General features: G+C 44.1%; 1 pseudogene; it reads left to right on the top strand.

Annotated features, from left to right (window-relative positions):
* LOC114701528 overlaps positions 1 to 24177 on the top strand; it is a 385931-nt pseudogene that overhangs the window by 108798 nt on the left and 252956 nt on the right.

Genomic DNA, 24177 nt, shown 5'->3' with positions numbered 1-24177 from the left:
AATCAATTGACTTCAAAGCAGGGCTTAGAAGAATTGTGGTTCACGTGGAAGAAGCTAGGAGACACAGGCCTGCTCACTGGTCAATGGTCTCAGGACGTTATCACTGAGAAGACCTACTATGCGTCCAGGGAGGTGTTCAGACTCCTCCTATTTAGTTTAAGTCAATTCTAGGACATGTTTCAGCAGAAATCAGGCCAATAGAGAAAAGAAGAGCATTGGGTCACCTGGCTGAAAAAAGTGAAAAGAGATAGACACTTGTATCCAGGGGCCACTATGTTGAAATGAGGTTCATCAAGGCATTGGTGTAAGTCAGTGAAGCAATAGGATCAGAGGATATCAAATGCCTAAATTTTATCTCTTGGTCAGAACTTTCTACCTGAGAAATACATGCTATTGAATGAAAGAATTTGAATAGTATTCTAAATGGCTAAAACTTCTAATTATAAAGACATTGTTGACTATGAATCATTACATAGAGGCAAAACTCTGTTAAAATTATCTTTCTTCAGATGGAAAGCATTCAGCAGCTGCGCTGAAACAGACTAAGGGTGGTAGGGGAGCAGCTCTGACCCTTTAGCACCTCCCAGACCTCCTGTCATCAGAATATTTGCTCTGAAATTCCAGATCTGTTGTTTGTCTTTAATTCCTAAAAGTGCTGAGAGAATTAACTTGATAAATGATAAAAATTAGTATTCAATTAACTCATACCTTTTCATTCTTCTAAAAGGGACTGTGATTGGGAGTTTTCTTTGTTATTTAGAAAAAAAAGTTAAGTACAATAGAAATATACAAAGCCAGTATTATCTTTTTTTAAATTTAATTTAATTTTATTTTACAATACCATTCAGTTCTACATATCCAGTATTATCTTGATACCAAAACCAAAAAAAACAAGTAAAAGAGAAAATTATAGATCTATATATTTAATGAACATGGATACAGAAGTTCTCAATAAAATACTTTCAAACCAAATTCAAGAACACATCAAAAAGATTATCCATCATCATCAAGTTGACTTCATCCCAAAGATACAGCGAGGGTCAACATTTGTAAATCAATAAACATAACCCACCATATAAACAGACTTAAGGACACAAACCACACAATTGTCTAATTAACTGCAGGAAAGTCTTCACAAAATTCAACATTCTCTTACAATGAAAGTCCTGGAGAATCTCAGAACATAGCAGCACACCCCAACAGACTATAGGCAATATACAACAAGCCCACAGCCAGCATCATGCTAAACAGAATAAAACTCAAAATCAGGGACAATATAAAGTTGTCCACACTTCTACTATATATCATTTTCTGATCTAGATAACTTATAAACAAGATTTTTTTCCTGTCTACTAATATGTGTGAATCACCAAATAGTTCTTTGTATTTGTTCAAAAATTTTTTCCTTAGACATGATTTTTCTTCTCTTCTTCTTCATCTTCTTCCTTTCTGTTCCCTATAAGACAAATGGCAATATGCATTGTTTAAAGTTGGGAATATATCACTAGACAATTTCATTGTATGTGAGCATCTTAGGGTGTACTTATATAAGCTAAGATGCAGTCTTTTACTGACCAAAAGTTTTTATGTGGTTGACAACTATACATTATAAATTATAGAGGCTGAGATTATCTTTTTTCAGTTTTCTTCTCAGAACCTCATACCGTGCCTAGCAATTAACAACACAAATGAGTGATAACTCTAAACACATATGAAGTTAGAATGTTTGAGTAAACAAGAACATTTTGGGCAGTGGGTCCTGACCTAATGAGTGGGTTTTATGGTAGAGTTAGCCCTCTACACAGAGGAGCCACTTTTAGCCCCAGTATATGAATGTCACCTTCAGACATGATAGAACTAGTCTCATCTGAGGTCAGCCAGTGCCACACGTCTTCCCCAGCATCACTTCCTGGAAACACGTTCCCTCACCTGAAGGGTTTTTCACAAAGGCGAGACATTCTTGTGGTTTGTTGGTATTCCCCCTCACCGGATCTGCTGGAGAAGATCAGATCATTAGCTATTACTCATGAGAACAGTGATTAATTTCAAAGTTTGAGGAAATGTTAGGACATTCATTACATCCTAATTCTTCAGGGCATTTCTCCTCAATCATACTGTGAAGTGTTTTACACAGTTGATAGGAGTGTGTTGGCTGAACTTGATCTGACTGGCATGAGTGATGGGCAGATCTGCAGCTGCTCTATTGTCTTGGTTCAAGTTGAAGCATGGACTCTGTGTCCTCATTTTTATTGTCCTTCCTCTCTGCGATTGTTCTTTAGGATGCTTGTGTAGGCTTGAGGAGATACTTTGGACTGTCTCACAGCTCTCCAAATGCTCTTGGCTGGAGAGGACTCTGCCATCTCTTTCCGGAAAGTGTCAGGGCACTTCTCCCTCTGGCCTCACTATCAGGCTCTCCTGCTCTACACTGTATCTGCTCTCCTAGCTCTTCCAGACGTCGTCGTGGATTCTGGCTGCAGACTGGCCTCCAGGTCCCTCGGTTCTCAGTTCATTAGAGAGGAATCACACCTCTTGCTGTGCTGCTTTGGGTATGTGGCAATGTCTTACAAAGACTTCTGGCAGTTGGCTCTCTATTTTATTCAATCTCTCTTCCCTAGGGCTCTGGCACAATGCCCTAGAGCCACAAGCCTGGATACTCAAAGCAATACATCCCTCTGCATTTGGAACGACCAACTACTCACTCTGACTTATTATCCTTGGCTCGAGCTTGTGCAATGACCTTTTTGTCAGGATGAATATTTTTTCAGGCACTCTTGTTGGTTCCATATAAACTTCTGGAAGGCCTGGAGAGGAACAGAGGCAGGTAAGTCTGGAAGTACACTGAACATACTCTGAATTCTAATCAGCATTTTCCCAGCTTTAAACTGCAGCTATCCTATTGACTCTCTGGATATGCCAGACAAGTCTAGGGCCCAGGCAGTGCTGGTCTGGGCAGCTGGTGTGTTTACAGGATGCTTTCTCTGTGTTTCCAGGGAGCCACTATTTAGGGCCTGATTCAGATTCCTGTACAGACCAGGACTCTAAAGACCATCCTAATTATGATGTCAATGTGGGCTTTGGTCTGTAATAAGCTTGTTCTAAGAATCCTTTCCCTTAAAAATGTCAATTTCTAAGCCGGGCGGTGGTGGCACACGCCTTTAATCCCAGCACTCGGGAGGCAGAGCCAGGCCGATCTCTGTGAGTTTGAGGCTAGCCTGGGCTACCAAGTGAGTCCCAGGAAAGGTGCAAAGCTACACAGAGAAACCCTGTCTCGAAAAAACAAAAAAAAAAAAAAAGTCAATTTCTGAAAACCTTTTAGGTCCCTAAAATCTTGTTTTCTTTCCTGGCCATGGAGACTTAACAATATAAAAGGAAAGGGAATGGTTTGGGTTGGGGTGTGTATGTGGTGCAGAGAAGGAAAACATCGTCTATATAGGAGGGAGACCAGTTCTTTTTATTTCAATTTTTTTCTATTAATTTTTTAAATTTACTTTACATCTCAACCACCACGATCTCCCCTCCCTTCTCTCCAACCATTCCCTCCCCATCACCTCTCCTCTACCCCCTCCTCAATCCACTCCTCCTTTGTTTCTGTTCAGAAAGGGTTAGGTGTCAACAAAGCATGGCATATCAAGTTGGGACAGGACTGAGCTCCTCCCTTTGTATTAAGGCTGGGTCAGGAAACCCAGCATGGGGAATAGGTTTCCACAAGCTAGCTTGAGCGTTAGGGACAGGCCCTGATCCCACTGCTAGGAGCCCCACAAAGAGACCAAGCTATAAAAGTGTCACCCATATGTAGAGGACCTAGGTGGGTCCCATGCAGGCTCCCTAGCTGTCAAGACCAGTTCATTTTATGACCAAAGAGTAAAACTCATGAGTAGGGAACAGGGACTCGTTCTATGGTGTGGGGAAGTGCCCGGGACTGAGAGGGTAGTGCCAGTAGCCATAACCTCAGGACTGTAACTCTATCTGCTTTGTGTTGGGGAATCCACAAGATTATGTCTGGTGAGCAGAGCTGATTGCAGGTGGCACCTGACAAGGCTGTGACTGTGAAACTGAGGTGTGGGGCTGCTGGTCCTGCCTTCCCTCGCAGGGTTCCTGCCTCTCTTTCCTCATCAGCCCCTTTGACCTAGACTGTTCTCCACCTGTGTTCTTGATTGGTTGGCACATAGTGTACATACCTTGATTAGTTTCTTTGGTATCAACCAATCTTTGGGCACGCTGTCTATGCTGACAGAATGCCCCGTCAGTGCCTTTGGTATCTTGTTCATCCATGTAGCTCAAAATCCTTTGCTAAGTCCCAGCTCATGGCTAAGCGAGGCTTGGTTGCTGAGAAGATGGAGCTGTGGTGAAGGTGGTTGTCTCCATCGCCCTGCACAGTGAGCACCTTTAGCAGGGCTGTGCGTGGTATTGGCCACTCTAACACCAGGGCACTGGTCCCTGTGGCAACTCTCAGGAGAAGCAGTGGCCAACATGGCAGAGCATTCCAAATCCATGTGGCAGGCAAGAGCTCTTGTCTCTAGAGAGCTTCCTCTAGGAGAGGTTTATGAAATGACTTTCAGTACACTTATTTATTTTCCCTTTTATTGACAATAGGATTTTCTTTCCTCACAAAATACATCCTGATTACAGTTTCCCCTCCCTCTACTCCTTCCAGTTCCTCCCCACCTCCCCTCCCATCTGGATCTGTGCCTTTCTGTCTTTCATTAGGAAACAAACAGGCTTCTAAGAAATAAAATAAAATAAAATAAAAAAAAAATAAAATAAAATAAAATAAAATAAAATAAAATATATTAACCCTTGCAGCTCCTGCATTGTATAAGATAGCTAAAACTGACTTTTTTTTTTGGAGACAAGTTCTCATATAGCTAATGCTGGCTTCAGATTTTCTGTGTAGCTGATGGTGACCTTGAACTCCTGATCCTCCTGCTTCCATCTCCCAGTGCTGGGATGTTAGCCTTACACTACCACACTTGGGGGGCTGAATGCAGGACTTTGTGCGTGCCAGGCAGGCACTCTGCCAACTGGACCACATCCATCTCCAGCCTCCTAAACCCTCATGTACCTGAACATGTGGACTTATGCAGCTACCCTTCAAAGCAGGTATTCATGCTCTCTATCTGCGTATGAGGAAACTGAGTCAGAGAAAAATTGAGAGGCTTGCCAGTGACTTAAATCCAGGCCTTCTGACCTTCAGCCCTGGGCCTCTCCTTCCCTTACATCATACATCTGTATGCACAGCATTATTCTTCCCTAGGTGTTATGAGGAGATAAAACAGAAATAAGCTTACATTCTAGTTGGGATACGCTGCAAACAACATCCATTAAGACAGTCATTTGAGAGCTGATTGCTCCGTGCTGGTGATTGTGACCTTGAAGTACTCACATGAGAGGACACAGAAATTACAGGCTGCTTTGCAAAGTCTGGGATGCACTGTGGATTGAAGATAAGCCTGGAGAGAATCAAGGTCACGTACTTGCCCAAATTCTGGAAGCCCTGCAAACAGCCAGAGTTATTTGTTGGTAATACTGAGCTGGAAGAGATCCTTGAGCCCTGTTGCCTGAGGAAGGTCCAGGGCTGCAGTACCTGATGTGGAATTAGCTGATAATGAATAGCAATCCCAAACTGAGGAGGTCACTGTGTCTTTTGAAAAGACAGGAGTGATGAAGACAGCATAGCTCTGAAGGTGTACTCTGACGGCGCATTTCATCTTCCCAACAGTGATGATGCGAGCTTGCTGAGGACATCATGAGAGGTTTTCTGAGCCCTTTTAAACATAACCTAGAAGGAACATCAAATGATAAGAGTGAATCTCTCACTACAATGTAGTAGCACATAGCCAGAGGCAGGACTTGAAGAACTCTTTCTAAGAGCAATGCTCCGATGGGTTGCCTGGGAGAGGCACATGCATGAAGACAGTTCTTCTAAGCAGTGGCCAACAGGGCTCCCAGGAGACAGCCAATAATGAATGCAAGGAGTATCAGCAAGGCAGAATGGGGCTAGTTCAGCCTATGAAGACATCCCAACAGGGAGACAGTGAATGGGCAAAGCACCATCTCATCTAGGAAACCATGCCTACTGTTAGGCCAAAGCCTGAGGGCTCTGGAAGCCAAGAGCTTCCACTGGTTCAGTGGGGCCAGCCAGGTATCCAATCACCTTTGATGGCATCTGGGGAGGGGAAAGCCAGGTCCTCAGTTTTGAGGAAAAGGTGACTTACAGGGTCATCATAGTCTGCTTCCAGTCAGGGGACAGTAAGACAGGGGCCAATTTATCAGGACTGTGCCCAGTCAGCACAGTTAGTGTGAGAATCCTGGTGCTGGCTCCACCTAGGGTGCACTTGACCATGTATTGTATATGACTGTCATCTGAGCCAAGCAGCTGCCTTCCTGGGGAATTCACTTGCTCCTCTTTGCAAAAGGATTATCCAAGCTGGGCTTACAGGACCATGGGCAACTTATGGGCACCAACACTACTGAGAAGTAGATTCTCTCTCCTCAACAGTGGATAACCATTTATGTATCTTCTTAGGTATCTTCTGGTAGGAACAGGTTTCGTGTATCCACTTATGTGCCTGCCTCATGATTTGCTACTTCATAAGCCCTCCCCTGCAGTAGGGAAAGTTAACAGGCCCAGTCTTGTGAGGAACTTGTAATCAACAGCTGCTTTGGTATCAAGATGACAGTGGCACTGGAGGACAGAGTTCCAAAACATTCCCAGATCTCTAACCACAAATGACCACTGATGCCAGTGTGTCCTTATGTTTCTGCATAGAGATGCCTATGCATATGCAAACAGACCCCTGCACATTGACTTGTGTATGTATACCTAGCATATCTTGCCCCCTTTAACACCATAAATGTGGCATATTTTACATGCTGTTCTATACCTTGCCCATGTTTCACTTAATCTATCTTGTAAGGCTTTCCAGGTCATTTTATGAAGAGTTCTGTCTCTTTGAAATTGGCCACACAGCCTTCCCTTGTGTGGATATTCCATAATCTATTTAATCAGTCTTCTATTGATGGAAGCTCAGCTTATTCTTTTAAGCAGAGTGGCGATGACTAACCTTCACATATGTCATCTCACACCTGCGAGATCGCATCTCTTAGATAAATTGCTAAAAGTGGGATTTCTGGGTCAAGTTGAACCTTTGTAATTCTGAGAGATGTTGATGAATTGCTCCCCAGAGAGGTTGAACAAATGTACAAAATTTATGCTGCAACAGTGGCAGCCTGTGACAGTCTTGTTTTTCCCACACCGAGACCATTCAGGGTGCTATCAAGGCTTTGGTCCAAATGATACTTTCAAATGACATCTCATTGTAGATTGAATATATGATTCCCTTATACTGAGTGTTTGTGAATGTCTCCTCATGTGCTTAAGAGACAGTTCCATTTCCATGAATGATCCATTCATCTCTTTGGCTCATTTTTTTTTTCTATAAAATTGCAGGTGCTTCATGTGTGAGGCAAGCTGGTCTTTTTTCTATGACATACACCGCAAATATTTCCCTCTATTTCTATCTTCATTTGCTTACGTCACCCAATTTTGTATTTTTCTGTAATCAACTTTTTAAACATTTTCTCTTATAGGTAATGGAGTGTAAATGACAAAGGCTTTCTTCTCACTGCTGGTTGGTTTTTTGTTGACTTCACACAAACCTATACATACCCAGGAAGAAGGAATGTCAATTGAAGAATTGCCTCCACCAAACTGGCCTGTGGACATGTCTAGGGGGCATTTTCTTAGTTGCTAATTGATGATAGAGGGTCAAGCCCACTGAGAGTGGCGCCATCCCTAGGCTGGTGGGCCTGGGCTGTTTAAGAAAAGTAACTGGCCTGGTGGCGGTGGTGCACACCTTTAATCCCAGCACTTGAGAGGCAGAGCCAGGCAGATCTCTGAGTTTGAGGCCAGCCTGGTCTACAAAGCAAGTTCCAGGACAGCCTGTGCTACACAAACAAACCCTGTCTTGAAAATCAACAACAAAAGGAAAGAAATAAAGAAAGAAAAGTAACTGAGTAAGTCAGTAAGCAGCATTCCTTTGTGGTTTCTGCTCCAGGCCCCTGCCTTGAATTACTGCCTCAGTTATCCTGTAAGCCAAATAAACCCTTTCCTCCCCAAATAGCTTTTGGTTGGTGTTTATCATAGTAATAGAAAGCCAACCAGAACATTCTCCAAGGCTCATAAAGATTTCTCTCATTGCTTCTTCTAGTACTTTTTGGCTTTATTTTTTTCCCTCTAAGAAATATTTGATGCATTTGAAGTTTATTTTGGTTTGAGTTACATAGTGTGCAATCAGTTTTATTTATTCCCAGAGGGTTGCCCAGTTTTCTGAATACCATTAATTGAAGAATCCATCTTTTTTCCCCATTAAGAATGCTGCTGTTAGTATAAATCCCCACGTGGTGTGGGCTGAGATGGATTATATGAACTCTGTATTCCCATCTAACTATGTTGCTTACCTCCTGGGCAGGAGGGAGGGTCAGGGTTCTGTTGGAGAGGGGAGAGATAGAGGGATCCAGATGAGCAGGGTGGTGAGTGGAGGACTGTTCTCTTGGAAAGGGGACTTAGATGCTGTTGCTTGGTGCAGAAGAGAGAGAGATAGACACACACAGAGACAGAGAGAGACAGAGAGACACACAGAAAGAGAGACAGACACAGAGACACAGGGAGACAGAAAGAGAGACAGGGAGAGAGACAGACATAGAGAACAGAGAAAGACAAAGAGATAACTCACAGAGCAAAAGGAAACCAAAAATATTCACATATTCTATCTTTTGAGCAGTAAAATATAAGCAGTTAGAAAATTCTCCAGCGCTAACCACCCAAACCTTCTTCCATTTCATCACCCAATCCCTGCCATGGTCTCTTTTCCCTTCAATGTGTCCTCTACCTTCCAACCTGCTCTGTTCCTGCTTCCAGCCTCTGCATGGAACCATTTCTGCTCTTGGCTCTGCTTCCTAGGGCCCGAGTCCCTTGAGGAAGCTTCCTTGCCAGGCTGTATTGCACCAGTTCTGTTTATCCCAGTGCCTGGAGTGGCTCCCTGAGGTCTTGCAAACGGAGATTAGAGACAGCTGTCTACCTTACTGCCCTGTTTCTGTGTGCTGGCTGCTGATCGGAGCAAAGCCTGGAGGAAGCTAAGGAGCCCAAGGAGCAGGGGGAATGGTGCTCCTAGGGAAGTGTCGAGCTGCCTTTTGATGAACAGTTAGTGAGTTACCTAACCATGATAAACTGGTCCTCTCCACTCACCTAGCCTGGATGTCTGGGGTATATTTCATTAGGTTAAGGGTTTGGGGATCCATTAGTAATTGGGGGTTTGGGGACCCAAGTTCAACCACCAAATATTATTATGATAGGTCAAAGCTGAGTCCTACATCTTACTTTTCTAGGTTTGCCAAGCATCAAACTATATTTGATATTGTGTTCTGCCTTTATGTCTAGGAGCATCTCAGGCAGAGGTCAGGAGGTAGGTTCAAGATCACTGGTGTAATTAATATTTAAGGGATTGGAAACTGGGGGCAGTGAGTTTGGTCTTTAGGCCAAGACTAGATTGTAGGATGCAACCAAGATTAGGAAATAAGGAAAGGGGGTAGGGCTGGGGGTGAGGAAGGATGCCAGAGACATGGCTGAGAAGAAACTGAGCATCTGCACACCAGGAAAGAAGACAGACTGACAGGAGAGGCTGTGTCGTGGGTTATTTATCTCTAGTTAAACCAGTCCAGGTAGGTACTTGATGCATGGCATATCTTAGAGGACGTTCTTACATCTGACTTATTAGCTAAACCTATGTCCTCTGTGGGGTTGTGGGGTAATGGTGGCAGCAGTCATCATGAAATGCCTGCCACATGCCAGGCACTACACGCTTTACCAGGATTAATTCATTACACTTTCACAGCATAGCTCAAGGGGTAGGTGATACTTATGTCCCACTCCCTTCAAGTGAAGACACTTAGGCATAGAGGATTTCATTAATTTGACCCAAATCACACACTCAGAAAGTCTCAAGGCCAGAGTCTAAACCCAGGCAAGCTGGTCTGTGTATCAGGCTCTTGTCTGTGTACCACGGCTATTGCTATCATAGAGAATGAGTGGATTAATCACTATCCCTATTGATACTTCTGTTTCTTAATACAACTGGGCAACCAGGATAAATGACCACTTTAGGACTTTTAATCTAGCCACTTAAACATGAAAATAGTTAATTTTGTGAGTAGTGACATAAAGAAAAACATCATTTATCTATTCAGTCTTTTCCTATTCTTATCATGGCATTTAGCTTCTATTCAGTTTTAGACCAAGCATATAGTGAGTTAGAAGGAAAATAATCACCTGGGTTTGGTCTCTCATGTGCAGCCGAGCTCCTCCCAATTCTGTCCCAAACAGTCAAGATGCCCCTGCATACATAGGCCTTCCCTCACTGAATTAGTTAGTAGAAATGTAAATCAGTATTGCATAACTCAACTCCCTTTTCAAACAAAAGTGAAAAACTCAGTCATCTGGACTCCCCCACACTCCCATAGTAGAAAGCAAGTATTCATTCAGCTATTTGGAAACACCCAATTTCCATTTGGCTTCCCCTGGCTTTCTTATGGAAGTGTACACCAGATAAGGCAGATCCCTGGTGGACAAAGCTGGTCCAAGCTTTTCTCATCAGATCTTGACCTCACACCCAGAGGCGGCAGCTGGAGGGAACCGTGGAGTTGTCCCTCTCCTGGCATCTGTGGTTCTGGTGACTCATGAACAACCATTTCACTTTTGTCTGAAGAAGCCAGGATGACAAATCCCCAGCTCTGTTTATCTTCTCATGTCCCTTCCCTTTAGGATGACCACTTCATGTGGAATTCTTAATGTAAAGGAAATGGATGCTTCCCTCTGGCCCAGGAGCTGGGGATTCTTATCAAAAGTGACATGGAAAAAGTAGCAGACTCGCCTCCCCCCTCTTACAGGCCCATCTTTCTTACTGCCGCCTGCCTCCATCACTGTCTCTCCATCTCCCGATCTGTCTCCACTTCCTAGCCCCTGGAGAGAAAGCATGAGCTCATTGTTTTCCATGAAAAACCAGATCTGGTCTCCTTCTCGCCTCGTTTGTCTGTCAGAGCCCTGAGATGGATGATCCTTCCACCAGCCGAAAGTGTTCATGGGGGAGCTGCAGACTCCGTGCTGGGTGTCTGTGTGCTGCTGGGGAGGGCACCATGGTTAGGGCAGTGGCAGCTTGCAGTTCTGAACTTTCTGGAAGGTTATTAGGGGTGTGATGGGAATGCAGAAAGAGATTATTTACTACACCCCAAGTGGCAATTTAAAGCCATACCTCACCTTCTCATTCTTTCCCATGAAGTGTGTCTCAGGCTAGAAAATACATGAACCAAATAGAGAACAGGAGGCCAGAAGCTAGCAGGGTTGATGGGGCAATCACAGTGGCAGCTCATCCTTTATTTCCTTTTGTGAAGAAGTGACTATAAATGACATTAAAAATGTCTCATTTAAAACCCACAAAAGGACTCAGAAGATGGGAAAAAAGACACCCAGTGTCAAGGAATGAAGAAATAGTATTAAAAAGGTCACAGTTTGCACTAAAAATGAGGCGACCTTTAGCACAGAAGGTTGCAGAATGTTAGATGCTGTGATCTTTACTCAAGGCAGAGCGTCTTTAGAAAGTAATGAAAAGACCGTGCTGAGCAATGGAGGGAGATGCGGGAGGAATGGAAACCACAGACTATGGTGTCATCTGCTGCCACGAGAGAGGTAGAATTGGTCACCTTCCTTTTTGTGTACTAGTTGGAATGTTGGTGACTAGATGAAGTGGAGGCACAGTAGAGGTCATGTAATTCAGTGTAGTCATCCCTGTTTAAGGAGTAGCTAGGATGGCTCAAGGGGAGCAATGGAGTCCAAGGTGCTAGGACCCATGCTCAGCTTCAAGACGAACAGATCCCAGGAACACAGATCAGAAGCCATGGGGGAAGGAGCTCTGGAAAGTCATCCAAAGGGGTTATTAAGCATATGGTGGAGGAGCAACTCAGCCAGGAGCCAAGATGCTGAGATGTCAAACGAGATGTTCCATGTTGCCTTTGTCTCCTTTGGGGGTCTAGCTCTTACATATGTTGATCAGGGTGAGAGTTTTACAAGGCAAGGTCTCTCATGACGGTGGCTAAGGTGAGGAAATAGGCTGGGCCTAGGCAAGTCAAGAGGCAGACTCACAGAAGGCTGAACAATGCAGAGAGCTTTCTATAATGGATTGCTTTCTGCTCACATGGGGATTCTGTGTATGCTTGGGCAGAGTTCCCTTCAACTCTACTGTGTGGGGAGATTTTAGCAATGACTTGGATGAGAATGGGGATGGCCTGCTGATAGAGCATGTGGGAGTAATTGCTAATTTGTAGAATGACAAGATCATGATCCAAAAATTCCTCTAGGGGCTGGAACAAATAGAAGATTCTACACTGAGCTAATAAACAGAAGAAGAAGAAAAAAAAAGAACCACCACCAAAAAACCCAAAGACTTTTGCATGAGCATAGGTGGGATTTGAGTCAGTTTAGCTCATTGTAGAAAACTGCCTGGCATATGCCTTGGGATGATCAGCTCTGAGGTAAGACTATTCCCAAGGCCAAGAAGAAACCAAACCAAACCCTTTCCTCCCCCAGTTACTTTTGGTCATGGTCTTTATCACAAAAATAGAGAGCAACCAGGACACCCTCCAAGGCTCAACAACGACCTTCTCATTGCTTCTTCTTGTGTATTTTGGCTAGATCTTTGGTTTTTCTCAAAGAAATATTTGATCAACTTTGCAGTGAGAGCACCTAGAATGGGGAGCCCATGGCTTACACAAACCTGACTATATGTGGGGATGACTGCCAGTGATCTATGGCACTGGGGGAGATTCTCACCCATAGGCTGGGATTTTACAGTGACCAGTGTGGTGATGGGTTTTACATGTGTTTGGGAGAACTTGGGGTTCTTCAGGTGGAATGAATGGAGATTCAGAGGTGGGGTGGGGCATGAGAGTTGTTTTTAATTATTTATAGGCTGTTGTAAGAGCAGGATGCATGTCTCCAGAGGCATAACTAATAAATGATGAGAGCTTTTATTGAATGCTCAGTGTGGGGCAGGTTTTACATAGGCTATCTCATTTATTCCTCATCCATCTTATGAGCAGAGCACCATTAATATCAGCATTCTGCAGATGAAGAAATGGAAGCTCTAAGAGGTTGACCAGTTGTCCTAAAGGTTCCTGCTGTCCTGCAAGTGGAGACTGGAATGTGGCTGAGATTCTGGCATGGAGTAGATGCTTTCAACATCTTGTCTTCTGTAACTATGTTATGGTTTCAGTGCTAGCCTCTCTGCAGCCTGTGAGGGGAAGTATGGAAGCAAACATTCCATCTTTCTCTAATACAAGAGCTGTTGAGTCTGTATATGCTGCAAATCTACACAAATGGAAATGTCTTGCTTTATATAAAAAGCACCATGGAACCTTGGAAGGTCCCCACTCCCCTTCAGAAGATCTTGATTTCCCCCATTTCTTTTCATGTGTGAGTGCTGTGTGGTGCTCAGTAATGTTCCTGGTAGGTTTGAATTCCACTTTGCTACCCGAGAGTTGTGTGTTGAGCAGGGTGTCTCTCTCTAAGGTTTTGATTCTTCATCTATGAAATGGGGGGAATGACAGTTCCTGACTTTTTTTGCTTTATACAGTACCAAACATAGAAAGCATTTAGTAACCAACTGTTGATAGAAAATAAGTGTAAATATGCCAAACATCATTTTTACCATCAATATCAATAAAAAAGTGGCTGCTCACTGTGGATGGAGGATATACACTCCTCTATCTTAAAGCTTTTACTAGAGCTAGAAACACGTGATTCTTATACAAATAGCTGTTCAATATTGCTTCCTATAGTCAGGAGTAGACCAGGCTAAGGGAAGGTGTATGCATGGCCTGGAATTTGGCAGCAGGAGGAATGGGACGTGATGATTTTGGAAAATGAAATTCCACATGTGCAATCAGACGGGATCCTGAACACTACTCATAACCAACACTAATGTAACACAGGATGGAAAGGAATTAAATATTTAGGATTCAGTCTATATAGTGCACACAAAACAACATTAAAAGGCCATACTGACATCACAAGTTTAAAACTAAAGCATGTAAAAATGGAATGCTTTGATAAGCATCAAAAGTAAAGATGCAGCAAACACTTTTCCTTGATAAGAAGAGATCAGTCAGGCTGGGTTGGCAGCAGCTGGAAGCCATGCAAATCTTTCATTTCAGAACATCTGGGTGGAGCAGAAGGTGCTGAAGAGAAGACATGGGAGAGGTGGCAGGAATGTTTCCTGTGATGAGCTTCTGTGGAGAGTTGCTTCTTAAGTAGAGTTCTTGCCAACATTGCTAGCTGGTTGTCAAAGGTGGGTCCTGCCTACTTCCTCCATCAGCTTCTTTGGGGCTGGGCTGATGGAGGTGTGGGATCTACCGGCTCAGCCTGTCTTCCTGATTCCTCAGAGTTACCCAGGTTTGCTTTCTGCCCTTTCATCATCTCCGCTCTCAAATCTCTAACCTCCTGAACCATGCTGCCTTTTGGGCTTCTAAAGGATCCAACAGAATACTCATGTATCTAAGAAATGGCTTTCCTAATCTGTCAGAGAAAATTCCACTACTTCCTCGCCCCAGTAAAATGTAAAGTAATTTTTTCCTTTGAGAAAATACTCTTTAAAGAAGAGCTGAAGGCTGAATCTTAAGTTCTGATTGGTACTCCTTCTCTTACTCCTTCTTCTGCTACTGCTTCTCCTTCCTCCTCCTCCTTCTCTCCTCCTCTTCTTCTTCTCCTCTTCCTTCTGCTGCTGCTTCTCTTTCTGCTTCTCCTCATCCATCCCTTTTTTTGTTGGTGTTGGCTTTTCATCTTTTCCATATGCTCTTTCTACTTTCTATTTATTCTGTCTTTATTAAGTGCAGGGTGCTATCCAGGCCCTGAGCTAAGAAACTGACTAAGAACTGTTAGCCCAGTATGAGAGATGAGAGAGTGTGCTTCATGGAGTTGTCATGGCCAGTGACAAGCCTGGCCTCTGGGAAGCCCAGATATCCTGGGCTCCATGGGAACATGGAAGACAGGCTGCTACCCTTCCCTCCTCTGTCCATTTCCCACTTTCTTCCTTTATCAGTTGATGTAACGAGTCCCTTCCACTTGTAAAATGGTGACTGTCTTAACAACCTTGTTTGTAGGCAACCTTCTACCAAGCAGGAGTAAGTAGAGCTGTGGTGTCTGGAGACTTGGAATGGGGGCCACCCTTTACATCCTGGCAACTTCCTGGATGCTAGAGGGGTTTTGGGGATGGAAATTCATCTATTTAAGTCCCCACTTTGTTCTTCAGGAAAACAGGGAATGTATAGTCATGTTTTCCTCATGGAGTTACTGTGATGATGTGGGATGTCAACATGGGATAACAGTAGAGTAACTAACCTATGCTAAGTATGGAATGCATCCTTTTTTTTGTTGTTACTAACAATGAAGGACTTTGGGGGGCTGGGGATGTAGCTCAGTTAGCAAATAGCTTTCTTTGCATTGTGTTTGATTTCCAGAATCCATGTAAAATCTGCCAAGGGCAGTGGTGTGCACTTGTAATCATGATTGTTGGGGAGGTGGAGACAGGAGAATCCATGAGCCTTGGTGACCAGTGGTATAGCTGGATTGGTGAGCTCCAGGTTGAGACCTGGAGAGACCCTGTCTCAAAAAATAAGATGGAAAGTGATTAAGGCAGACACCCAACATTGGCCTCTGGCCTCTACATGCACACATGTGCACCTACACAATGCTTCCCATATGTTACCCTTCATTGGAGGACCCCTTTGATGAACACACAGACTCACTCTCATCATAGCTGAGGTGCCACTCTTTCATCCCTCCCTTTCTCTCCCTGGTTTTCATGTGTTCATTGCCTCTCAGAGCTCCTGCTCTGCCATCTTCCTAGGTCATAGTGTGACAGTTGATAACATAGATCTCTAAATGCTGTTCTGTGTCTTGGTAGTACCATATCTGACTAGTCTGACCTTGTCTCCTTTCATCAGCCTTAGGGCCACCACTGATAATACTTTCTTCTTTATTGAGTTCTTGCTATGTGCAGGGGTGACACTCAGGACTGGTATGAGTTTTGACATTCATGCCTTAGGTCTTATAGGAAGGATTGACGGTAGAGAGTGAATAGCACTGCCTTATTCCATTCCCAGTTTCCAGTACTCCCTTTGCCATTGAAGACTTAGAGGATGACTTAGGGAGAGTGTGGAGGTTCATGCTAATCAGAAGGAGAGGGGTGTGTCTGGAAGAGGCTAGAGCAAGGGATGTGCTTGTGGAAGAGAGGGAAGAGGAAGAGGTGTGAGCTCCCTTTGCTCCTTCCAGTTAGCCTGAACGTTCAGCCTTCACTCCTCCCCAGCTGTTTAAGCTCCCCAGGCTGAACTGCTCCCCCCTCACATCCGGTTGAGTTCCCACACCTGGAGGTGCTGTCAGGAGCCTGCAGGCAGGAGCAGTGGGAGGATGGGTTTTCTTTCGCCTCAGCCTGGCTAGGACTCTTTCTCCACATGGCCACCTTCTGCAGGTTCTGTTTGCAGTGGCCTCCTCTGCCTCTCAAGGCCCAGGTTCTGCTGGCTCTTTTGTTGCCAGTCATGGACCTCTTCTATCCTCCTCCTCTGGTCTCTGAACTGATCTTTGAGAGCAGTACAGTGAGTGCTGTTTCTTGCAGACATGACGTTGTAAGCAGATCTCTAGAGCTTATTCATTTTTACAAAGCTGGAGTTTCACACCTTTTGAGCAATGTTTTGTTCCCCTCTCCATTTGTGTGAGTTTGACTATTTCAGATCCTTCCTGTGATCGTGCAGTGTTTGGTTCTTCCGTGTAGCCATACATACTGACATCTCTTTTTAAAGACTGAATAGCATTTTTTAAAAAATGAATATACCACAGTTTTTTCATCATTCATCCATCCATGGGCCTTTAGGTCAATTCCTTCTTTGGCTGTTGTGAATGATGTTGTAGCAATTATAGGAGAACAGATGTCTCTTTGAGATACAGACTTTGATTCTTTTGGATATTGATTAGTTGGTTCTGTGGTAGCTCCATTTTAAAGTTTAAAGACCCTCCATACTGCGTTCCATAGTGATTGTGCCAATTTATGGTCCTAGTATGCAAGGGTTTCAGTTTCCATTCCTCTCTGAGGCAGGATCTCACTACATAGCCCTGGCTGATTGGGGACTCACAGAGATCCACCTGCCTCTACCTCCTGAGTACTAGAATTAAATGCATGGTCCACCACACCTAGACGACTCTCTCTCTTCCCTAACATTTACTTTTATTTTTTTGGTAGTAGCCATTTTAACAGGTGTAAGGTGTTATTTTATTGTGGTTTTGATGTGCATTTCTCCCAATAATTAGTGATATTGAGTCTTTTTCTTGCATCTGTTGATTATTTAAATAACTTCTTGATAAAATGTCACTCAAGTCTTTGCCTATTTTAGAATAAGGTTTCTGTTTTGGTGTATGTGTATTTGAATTACATTGTCCATTAAAAAATTCTCTTCAGTTTTCTGTTGGAGTATTTTGTGTCTTGTTGGGACTCTGGCCTATAGGTAGGAAGACCATGAGAGAGGTCACAGGGGTGGGGTTGGGGGAAGGGGGCTGCACTTTGGGCCTCACTGGCCAGGCCTCCCTCAGTTGCGACTTTCTAAGGGCCTTGGGGAGTCTCTGGGATGGAACTCAAGTGGTGGTGAAGGCATCTTTGCCCTCTCTTCTGATGAGGCTCTCAGCCACCCTCTTGCCTTGCAGGTATCCCTCTGCAGCACTCCCGCAGGGAAACCTGCCTGTAGCCAGAAGCTCACGCTCGGGCACATGGTATCGGGTACCCAGATGGCACCTGCATTTATGAAAACCCAGCACACTGACGGGACCTGCAGACACATGGATACATATTTTGCCTTTCTTTTTAGGCAATATTTGAATCTTCCCGATTTAATTGCTGTCAAAGGCAAGAAGCTTACAATCCCCAAGGCAAAGCAAACAGCGAGGGCTCCTGGGGGGCTTTTCCTGCTGTTCCAGCCTGGCTCTTTGGCTACCACCTGCATGGCCTGGACCTTGATTTTTTGCTCTTGCTGAGTGTCATGAGGCCTTTCCTCCCATTGGCTAAGTGAGCTGCAGGGGAGAGGTCATGGGGGCAACAGCTCATTTCAGCTCTCCTGCAACCTATAGCGATTTGTTGGGTTTGTGTTGAGGCTAAGAGAATCTGACCTCAGCTAAGAAATGAGGCACTTTCCTCAGACATGAGTGACAGGAACCAGTCTGCTCATCTCGAATGGCATCTGGTTTCGTGCTCCCAAGGCTGGGTCCAGAGAACATTTTGTTTGATTTTTAAATTGTTGCATGTAGGGCTGCAGTTAGATCACACAGCATTTTTTTTGTTGTTGTGCAAATTAGATCAGGGGAGCTCCCTAGCCTTGCCCTGTCAGAGTGCAGGGTTTGACAAACAGAGCAGCAGCTGGCTTTAAGCACCCAGGTACTCCAGGAGGTCCCCTTAGGCAGACCACAACCTACCCCACCGTAACCACTCAACCCATTGCTGGGAATTCTCATTTTAACCTTCTGCTCTTTATATCTGCTTCTGGTCTTTCTTTTCTACATCCTCACCTCAGCAAAAAGAGAGCCCCATTGACCTACATTTGCCAAGTATATCGAGGCATGGATCTGTGATCAGTGTGGTTAGCTTCTGCCTCATGGTGATCGACAAGCCTCTCCTTGAGTGCTGCATAGTCTCTCAGAGTTCTGCAACAATCACGTCCTTTTAACCATCACACTTTAAATTTGCCCCAATTATTTTAATTGCATGTAATAAATTCAGCTGGACTCTCTGTACATGGTGACCTTCCAAAGGGTTCCTTGTGGTAGTCATGCCTGTCTCCAAAGTGCATGGTATTGGGGTGTGCCCTGCGCTAGAGGCAGGAGAGGTAAAGACGAATGGATAGGACAGCATCCCTGCCCTTGAAAAACACAAATGGAAGAGTGAGGCGTGGAAACAGACAAGTCACAGCCAATGGTGTCTTCCCATCCTGAGAAGGTGGAGAGGAGGGGATGCGAGCCCAGCACCTAGTGGCAGTGATCCCCTGATGGTAGGGAAGGCTTTGCCTGGACGTCACCACCCAAGTGTCCAGGACCAGTCAGTGTCATCAGACCCCGATGGTGGAGTACATGATCACATTTTCTTTGTATTATGTGTGTGTGTGTGTGGGGGGGGGTAGCTGAGTGGAGGGAGATTCCGGTAGACAACCTGGAGTTCTTGTCCTGGCCAAGTCACTTGATTGTCTTATCTCACCACTTCCTTGCCATTTGTGAAATAGGGAGACAACGGTAACAGTAAGACCCACTCGATGAGGTCACACAGTGGATTAAATGAAATACTATCTCTATCAGAGTTGTTGGGATGGGTACAGGAAAAGGCTCTAGGTGTGTTTGAAATGCTGGTTCCTCCAGCTTTCAGGGAGCCTGGAGAGGGTGTCTCAGTTGTTTATCCCAGGGTGTTCTGTACACATCTCCAGGTGTGCTGTGACATATACAAGTTTGGAAACCACACAACTGTGCTGTTAGCTGAGCTAGGTTATTTTCTTTTCTTTTTGTCATATATCATCTAACAATGGGGACACGTTCTGAAAAATCTGTCCATAGGAGGTTTTGTTCACTTTGTGAATTTTATAGAGTGTGTTTACATGAATTAAGATTGCCATGACATCGGACATTAGCAGATGCTGTTATCTTAAGGGACCTCTTTCCTGTCTGTGGCCTGGCTTTGCTTGAAGTGATGTTGCATATGACTTTATTAGGACAACTGCCATGGAGAAAATGGGTATAGAGAAGAAAGGTAAGATCCCAGGGACATTTCTGAAGTAAGGTAGATAGAATTTGAAGACCATTAAAGAAGGGTCTCCCAGGGCAGAGGTGGCTTCAGGGATGATGTTATAGATAGAGGGGAGATGATGCTTTTAATAGACATTATGTAACTTGAGTGCAGGCTTATGGGGTGAATTTGAGTTGAGGCAGTGGAAATTGTCTGGTAGGTATGCTTTCTAGACCAGTCAAGAGAGGAGGGCAGGACAAGGTGTAAGGAGGTGTGTTGGGGAGGTGGTGAGGAATACCAGGGCATGTGAAAAGCCACAGGGGCTTTGTAGGTTGAGCAGAGGTAGAGGGCCTGAAAACTGAAGATACAGGGAAAGAGTGTGTAGCGGTCTCCAGAACTTTGTCTCCAGATAGAGGCTGTCCTGTTAGAGGGATGTCCGACAATAACTGGCAACTGGGCAGTTGTCCAAATATGATTTACAAGAAGGCATCAGTTTCACAAGGCTTTCTGTAAATTATTGTACTCCACCAATTGCCAGGTTCCCTGCTGACAGGGGCCAGGGGGTCAAACAATTCAATCAGGTGCCACCAGTTATAAATTGAAAATCAGTGGGGTGCAAAATGGATTACCATCAAAATCCATTCAGGTGAAAAACCAAATTTCAAAACCCCTAACCTTGAAAAACCACCCCCTTCCTGATTCTTCACAATGCTCTGACACTAAGTTTTTAATATCCCCCAGATAAGCAAACGTCAATAGAAACCTCAGGAGGTTGGAAGTGAGGAGCAAAGCCATCCTCTCCAGCCTCCCTTCAGGAACTTGCAAGTGTGGTGGGTTCTTGAATTAATGCCTTAGAAATTCTGTTAGATTCTAAAAGAGCAGTCCTCACACTTAGACAAGAACCACCTGGAAGGCTTTAGTGTTTTAGCCAGATTCTAGCTTGGAGTTTCTGTGTATCCGGGGTTAGGTGTAAGAAGATCCCTTTATAACAAGTTCCTATGGGATGCTCATGCTCCTGGGGCCACCTCTAAGGATCTCTGCCCTAAGATGTAGGAACAGTTTGGCAACTTGACTATATAGTAAGCTGATTAATAGTGACTTTAAAATTTTTCTTTTCTTTTTTGAGATTATAATTACACCATTCCCCCTTGCCTTCCCTTCCTCCCAACTCTTTCATATATCCTTCTTTACTCTCTTTAAAATCATGACCTCTTGTCTCATTAATTGTTGTTACATGCATGCATGTATATACATATGTATTCCTAAATATAACTGCTTAGTCTGTATAATGCTATTTGTGTGCATGTTTAGGGCCAACCATTTGGTATGGGATAGTTAATTCATGTGCTCTTCCATGGGTGAGACTATTTCTCCCATGCTTAGCACACCTTAGTTGTTTATAGTTCTTTGTGTAGGTTGAGACTTTGTGGTTTTTCCCCCATCCATTTTTGTGTATCTGTTGTCCTTGTTCATTCAGCTCATGTTTAGGCAGTCATGTTGGTGAAACTATATGGGTGTAGCTTCTGACATTACTAGGAGACATGGTCTCACAGCATGAGAGTCCTGGTCCTTTGGCTCTGATGATATTTCTTCCTCCTCTTCACCAATATTTCCTGAGCCTTAGATGTGGAGATGTTTTATAGATGTATCTATTTGGACTGGGATCTACAAATCTGCACTTTGATCGACTGTAGTTTTCTATAATGGCCTCTGTTTCAAAGAGAAGTTTACTTGATCGGGGCAAGGACTACACTTATCTGTGGGTATAAGGACAATATTTGGAATGCATTTAGGGAGTATGCTGGACCAGGTAGTGAGGCCAGGGTCATAATGTTCTTTAGTTCAAGAAACTGAGAAGAGAATGGTCCAAAGAAAACCTGGTTGATTTGAAAACCATGTGTTCAGAAATGAAGTTAGGAGGATGGGAAAAAAAAGGAAGATAGCTTCCATCCTTATCACATTCTAGAAGACTGGGTGCTGAAAGTATACACAGTATCATTAGAGCTGTATTAAGCTCTCTGGCCTGTGTGGAAACTTAAATTTATTTGGCTGCAAATTCTTTTTTTTTTCTTAATTAAATTTTTAAAATTTATTTTACATCTCGACTGCAGCTTCCTCTCTGCCCTCCTCCCCTCCCCTCCCCTCCCCCACCACCCTCCCCCACCACCCTTTTGCCCCCCCCCAATATACCCCTCCTCCACCTCTGTTCAGAAAGGGGCAGGCCTCCCACAGGTGCCAACAAAGCATGGCATATCAAGTTGAGGTAGGACTAAGCACCTCCCCTTGTATTAAGGCTGGGCAAGGCAAACCAGTATGAGGAATAGGTTCCCAAGAGCCAGCCAAAGCATTAGGGTCAGGCCCTGCTCCCACTGCCAGGAGCCTCACTAGTAGACCAAGCCACACAACCATCACACATATGCAGCGGGCCTAGGCTAGGCCCATGCAGGCAGGCTCCCTAGCCATCTGTCCATAGTCTGTGAGCTCCCATGAGCTAACTAGTTGCTTCTATGAGTTCCCTTGTGATGATCCTAACTCTCCTGGCTTGGACAATCCTTCTTCCCTCCTTCTAAAGGATTCCCCGGGTTTGGCCCAGTGCTTGACTGTAGATCTCGGCATCCACTTCCATCAGTCACTGGATGAAGGCTCTCTGTTGACAATTGGGGTAGTCACCAATCTGATTACAGGAGATGGCTAGTTTGGGCCACCTATCCACTATTGCTAGCTGGGGTCATACTTGTAGATTTGTGGGAGGTCCTTGTTGTAGCATGAATCTTAAAAAGTCTTATTAATAAAAACAAACCCAGAGCCAGATATTGGGGTGAACACTGGAAGATCAGAGAGACAAAACAGGCCACAGATAACCTCACCTGGCTAACTTCTCAGCTGATCCTGTTTCCTCAAACTGGAAGCCTCTGAGTCTTCATCCAGAATTGATCTCAGCTGAACTGCTGCTCAAAAACCTAAAAGCTTGACCGACCTAGTTCCTGGTCCCCACACCTTATATACCTTTCTGTTTCCTTTCATCACTTCCTGGGATTAAAGGTGTGTGCCACCATGCCTGGCTGTTTCCAGTGTGGCTTTGAACTCAGAGATCTGTCTGGATCTCTGCCTTTGGAATGCTAGGATTAAAGGTGTGTGTGCCACCATTTTATGGCCTCTATATCTAGTGGCTGTTCTATTCTCTGACCCCAGATAAATTTATTAGGGTGCACAATATTTTGGGGGACACAATATCACCACACCTTGTATTAGGTTTCTATCTAACCCTGAAATGCCAACCCCCACCTCATATCAAGACATCTCTTTCATTACTCTCTTCCTCCATCCACCCCTCAACCTGATCCTTCATGTTCCCATCCCCACCTGGCCCAAATCTACCCAAGAGATCTCCTCTATTTCCCCTTCCCAGGGAAATCCATGCATCCCCCTTTGGGCCCTCCTTGTTACTTACCCTTTCTGAGATATTCTTTATTTTACAGCTACTATCCACTTATGACTGAGTACATGCCATGTTTGTCTTCCTGGGTCTGGGTTACTTCACTCAAGCTGATTTTTTTCTAGTTCCATCAATTTGCTTTCAAATTTCTGGATGTCATTGTTTTTAATAGCTGAGTAATACTCCATTGTGAAAACGTACCACATTTTCTTTACCCATTCTTCAGTTGAGGGGCATCTAGGTTGTTTCCAGGTTCTGGCTATTATGAATAATGCTGCTATGAACATAGTTGAGCAAGTGTCCTTGTGGTATGATTGAGCATCCTTTAGGTATACGCCCAAGAGTGGTATAGCTGGGTCTTGAAATAGATTAATTCCTAATTTTCCGAGAAACCACCATATCAATTTCCAAAAGTGGTACAAGTTTGCACTCCCACCAGCAGTGGAGGAGTGTTCCCCTTGTTCCACATCCTCTCCAGCATAAGCTGTCACTTAGCTATTCTGATGTAAGTTGGACTCTCAGAGTCATTTTGATTTACATTTCCCAGATGGCTAAGAATGGTGAACATTTCTTTAAGTGTTTCTCAGCCATTTGAGATTCTTCTGTTAAGAATTCTCTGTTTAGGTTTGTACCCCATTTTTAAATTGGATTATTTGGGGTTTTTTTGATATCTAGTTTCTTGACTTCTTTATATATTTTGAAGATCAGCCCTCTGTCAGATGTGGGGTTGGTGAAGACCTTTTTTCCATTCTGTAGGCTGGTGTTTTGTCTTATTGACAGTGTCCCTTACCTTACAGAAGCTTTTCAGTTTCAGAAGGTCCCATTTATTAATTGTTGCTCTCATTGTCTGTGCTATTGATGTTCTATTCAGGAAGTTGTTTCCTGTGC

This window comes from Peromyscus leucopus, chromosome 3 (genome assembly GCF_004664715.2).
Source record: "Peromyscus leucopus breed LL Stock chromosome 3, UCI_PerLeu_2.1, whole genome shotgun sequence".
Lineage (NCBI taxonomy): Eukaryota > Metazoa > Chordata > Mammalia > Rodentia > Cricetidae > Peromyscus > Peromyscus leucopus.
Note: the sequence above shows the minus strand (reverse complement) of the source record. Positions and strands in the feature narration are given on the sequence as shown.